Source organism: Bos taurus, chromosome 3 (assembly GCF_002263795.3).
Source record: "Bos taurus isolate L1 Dominette 01449 registration number 42190680 breed Hereford chromosome 3, ARS-UCD2.0, whole genome shotgun sequence".
NCBI classification, from domain to species: domain Eukaryota; kingdom Metazoa; phylum Chordata; class Mammalia; order Artiodactyla; family Bovidae; genus Bos; species Bos taurus.
Window position 1 is genome coordinate 37,143,340 of NC_037330.1, and position 5,350 is coordinate 37,148,689.

Here is a 5,350-nt window from a genome sequence, read left to right on the forward strand (position 1 = left end):
TCCCCCTTCTAGTATCTGATTGCATTTCCCTGGATACTTCATATATTTTTCTATCCTGTTGTACTTGGGCATCCCTCAATTAAGATCAGCATCATTCCAGTGTCCCCTTAAAATCAGCTCCTCTTTCTGATTTTTGTTGTTGTTGTTGTTGGTATTTGCTTTCTCTTCTAGTCATCCAAGATGAAAATGTAGACTCATCTTTGGTTTAATTCTGTTATTATCTTTTTAGCTAGCTATTATCTGTTAAGTATTATGGATGATTTTTTTTCCACTTTGTTTTACATACCATAAAATTTTATTCCCAATAATTAGGCTTCTTTAAGCTTTTTGAACTTCCCTAGTGGCTCAGTTGGTAAAGCATTTGCCTGCAATGCGGGAGTCCCAGGTTCGATCCCTGGGTTGGGAAGATCTCCTGGAGAAGGAAATGGCAACCCACTCCAGTATTCTTGCCTGGAGAATCCCACAGACGGAGGAGCATGGTAGGCTATAGTCCATGGGGTCACAAAGAGTCGGACACGACTGAGTGACTTCATTTCACTTTACAATTCCACTGTCTTTTGATTGTTTTCCTTTTCCTATTTTCTTACCCTCCTGTTTATCTTGATACTCCATCTAGATATATTTTCCCTAGCAAAATGTTCTCTCATTTACTCCACAACTCACCAACAGGACCAGTGACTAACCAACAGGACAAGTTCATGGTTATGTGACCTGTATAGTCTCATAGGGTCCCATGCTTAGAAGGCCACACACTTGGTTTTATGATCTGCTATAGCTGTCTTAATATTATTAATACTATTTTAACTAAGGGCTATGAATTTTTATTTTGCACTGAGCCCTAAAAATCATGTAGCCCATATTCGCTGGAAGGACTGATGCTGAAGCTGATGCTCCAATATTGTTCACTTGATGCAAAGAGCTGACTCATTAGAAAAGACCCTGATGCTGGGAAAGATTGAGGGCAAGAGGAGAATGGGGTGGCAGAGGATGAGATGGTTGGATGGCATCATTAACTCAATGGACATGAGTTTGAACAAACTCTGGGAGGTAGTGAAGGACAGGGAAGCCTGGCATGCTGCAGGCCATGGGGGTCACAGAGTAGGACATGACTTAGCTACTGGACAACAAATCTGGCTTACAATTACAGTGAATAAATTCCATATCAGTTTCCCTTCTGAAACTAAGCTTTTTATATCCAGTACCTTCCTATCACTAGTGACCATTGCCATACTCTTCAGTGAAACTTGGTTGCTAGTTACATTCCAGATATACTTATTTCCTATTTTCATGTTTTACTAGCACTTGATAATCTGTGGATCACATTAAACTGTGGAAAATTCTGAAAGAGATGGGGATACCAGATCACTGACTTGCCTCTTGAGAAATCTATATGCAGGTCAGGAAGCAACAGTTAGACCTGGAACAACAAACTGGTTCCAGATAGGAAAAGGAGTACCTCAAGGCTATATATTGTCACCCTGCTTATTTAACTTATATGAAGAGTACATCATGAGAAATGCTGGGCTGGATGAAACATAAGCTGGAATCAAGATTGCCGGGAGAAATATCAATAACCTCAGATATGCAGATAACACCACCTTTATGGAAGAAAGTGAAGAAGAACTAAAGAGGCTCTTGATGAAAGTGAAAGAGGAGAGTGAAAAAGTTAACTTAAAGCTCAACATTCAGTAAACAAAGATCATGGCATCCGGTCCCATTACTTCATGGGAAATAGATGGGGAAACAGTGGAAAGAGTGGCAGAGTTTATTTCTTTGGGCTCCAAAATCACTGCAGATGATGACTGCAGCTATGAAATCAAAAGATGCTTACTCCTTGGGAGAAAAGTTATGACCAACCTAGACAGCTATTAAAAAGCAGAGACGTTACTTTGCCAACAAAGTTCTGTCTAGTCAAGGCTATCGTTTTTCTAGTAGTCATGTATGGATGTGAGAGTTGGACTATAAAGAAAGCCAAGAATTGAGCGCTGAAGAATTGATGTTTTTGAACCATGGTGTTGGAGAAGACTCTTGAGAGTTCCTTGGACTATGAGGAGATCCAACGAGTCCATCCTAAAGGAAATAGTCCTGAATATACATTGGAAGAACTGATGTTGAAGCAGAAACTCCCAATACTTTGGTGATCTGATGAGAAGAGCTGACTCATTTGAAAAGACTTTGATGCTGGGAAAGATTGAAAGTGGGAAGAGAAGGGGAAGACAGAGGATGAGATGGTTGGATGTCATCATTGACTCGATGGACATGAGTTTGAGTAAACTCTGAGAGTTGGAGATGGACAGGGAGACCTGGCGTGTTGCAGTTCATGGGGTCGCAGAGTTGGACCCGACTGAGCAAATGAACTGATAATCTCATTTCCTCAAAATTTTACTCAAATTTCATTTTATTTTATATCACTTTTCTCCTTATTTTGTCCTTAGTTTCCACATACTTGAGCTATCTCTCCTTTAAAATCAATAGTACGATGTTTATTTATTTTTAAAGAAAATATTTATCAGGTTTCCTTTAATTTTTCTTTGAGTAAATGTCTTATTACAACAGACTGAAAACTACATGAAGATGAGGATAAACTCTCTTATTTATGTATCACATATAGTGCTTAATAACACAATTTACTAATATAGCATAATTTAAAAATTTTGGTATGCATGAAAACTCCTTCTCATATTATAAATTAATAAAAATATGAAAGTGCTTGACTTTTCTGATTTCCTAGCTATACAGTGTTTGCTTCTGAATGGAATGTAGGAAGGGTAGAAATACAGGCCACAAAAAATTCAGTGATGGGCAAACTTGAAATATAAAGGAAAAGGAGAAGGAAAAGAAAAGAAGAGAGGAAAAAAATGGGAATATAGACACAAACATATCAATTCTACTGATTAACATGTTCCCTAGTTGTAATCACTATCCCTCTCTGACATTCCAGAAAGGTGATATATCATTCAATGTGCTTGGTCTAGAACAGTAAAAAGAGAATTTAGGAAATACTGCTGGAGATGATGTAGCTGGCCTCCAGCATTTTGTTTATGAGAGCATCCATTCATGTCTGCTTGGGCTTGTTGACTAATTTCCATTCTGTCCTTGAGGCATAGATCAAGGAATGGAATTTTGTTATATTAGTCCTGTCTGGTTCTCTACAGATTCAAGAATATCTGGAAACTTCTTAGTGCAAGGTGGTTATTTATCAAATTTTGTTGGGTTTATCAGTGGTTCTGCTATTTCAACTGAAGTTTTTTTTTTCCCCCACAATTTTAGATAAATATTATAAAATGGAAAGGAAAACCATAAAGAAGACTTATGAAAGGAATAAGAACAAAATATAAGCGAGAACATACATTTTCTAGGTAGAGTGAAACTCAAACACTATTCAAACCAGTTCAATCATTTAATTCCCTAATTATCCTCATTTCTCATCCACTACTGTTTTATACCATGATTGCTTAAATAAATGCATATTTAATTGTTAGAGAAGAAAACTTGAAAGTCAAGCTTAAGCCTTTATTATAATTATGTTTAAATTATTCCTATCAAACAAGTAGCCATCTACCATTTAGAAAACAATTTTGATGTATACAGAAATACAATATCAATATAAAAAAGCAAAACAAATTATTCGTGAAGAGGATAAATGTAGGTACATATAAAGACCCTATATAATCATCAGTGTTTTTATTTCATTCTTTCAGTCAATGGACATTACCTTTGTGATACAAAGAGGGAGAAGCAAAAACCACACAGTTTTTCAGTGACCCTTAAACTTTCCCTCTTGGAGATACTAGAGAAGAAATATTGAGGCACTGAAGAACATTAATCCTAGGAGAGACCATGGAATTCACCTACTTTTTCCTTCAAATTTACCAATAAATGAAAAAATATAAATGTATACAAATTTACCTCTTATTTTCCAATTTTCATATTACACTTCTATTTATTTTTTGTAATTGTTGTCTCAGCATGTTTAAGATAATGTTAAATTATGGTAACTATATATATACTGCTGCTACTAAGTCACTTCAGTCGTGTCCGACTCTGTGCGACCCCATAGACGGCAGCCCACCAGGCTCCCCCGTCCCTGGGACTCTCCAGGCAAGAGTGGGTTGCCATTTCCTTCTCCAATGCATGAAAGTGAAAAGTGAAAGTGAAGTCGCTCAGTCGTGTCCGACTCTTAGCGACCCCATGGACTGCAGCCTGCCAGGCTCCTCCACCCATGGGATTTTCCAGGCAAGAGTACTGGAGTGCGGTGCCATTGCCTTCTCTGAACTATATATATAACAATATATATAAATGAATATATATGTATACTACATTTATATACATTTTTAAAATCCTATTAAATGGCATTTCAACATCCATTGAGATATTTTTCTCTTTTTAGTCTATTAACATTACACTAATTGTATAACCTGATTTAGAAGAGTTTCAGTATTCTCTGTCATGTCCTTATCCCTTTTTTTCTTATGTTAACTATTGGAAGCCAACTGTCTAAGGTATTTGTCAGCCTATATTTTCATTCCTGCACTGTTGTGAATATTGCCTAATGTCAAAACACGTGAGGAAGGTCCAACTAACTACTGAGGATCTTGCATCTTGATCTCCTTGGATTTGCTAACATTTCATCCACCACTCTTCAAATATAACCTAGTCCTTGTTATCACCAATAACAGCACCTCATTCAAAATTTTGATTTATTATCTGCTGATGACTATCCTTCCACTTCAATATTTCATTCCAGCATTTCTTCAACCTCAATGAGAATTTCTGATCTCAAACCTGCCACCTTTAAGTCTTTAATCCTTTTCCCTAATACCTCAAGTTCTATTTTTCTCTTGGCTCAGGTTAGATTCCATGATCCATCACTGTAACAAGTATCTTATAAATGCCATTAAATCCCATATCCTTCTATAATATTTGCCTGGAAAAGTGATTCTAATAAATCCCAAGTATTTAATCATTGCATGGGCTTTTTAGGAGCAGTTGAACATGTTGGGTAAATATTATATTAACTGAGTACACTTTAAATTTAGGATCATACATTTCAAATGAGTATCCATGGTAGCTGCTGAAATGGGCAAGTTCATGAAACTTGGGAAGGTGGTGCTTTGGTGGCTGGAATTGATTGCTATCTCTGCAAAGTGATAGCTGCTATGGGCAAAAAGAAAATTGCCAAGAGGTCAAAGATCAAGTCTTTTTCGAAAGTTTGTAATTATAATCACCTCATGCCCACAAGGTATGCTGTGGACACCCCCTTGGACAAAACTGCTGTCAACAAAGATGTCTTCCTGCTCTCAAATGCAAGGCCCGAGAAGAGGCCAAGGATAAGTTTGAGGAGAGATAA

General features: G+C 37.0%; 1 non-coding gene across 1 annotated transcript; it reads left to right on the forward strand.

Moving 5' to 3' along the window:
• The first annotated feature begins 334 nt into the window (after positions 1–334).
• On the forward strand, positions 335–406 carry TRNAC-GCA (transfer RNA cysteine (anticodon GCA)). The gene has a single exon. It is a non-coding gene; the product is annotated as a tRNA-Cys (tRNA).
• Positions 407–5,350: the final 4,944 nt, after the last annotated feature.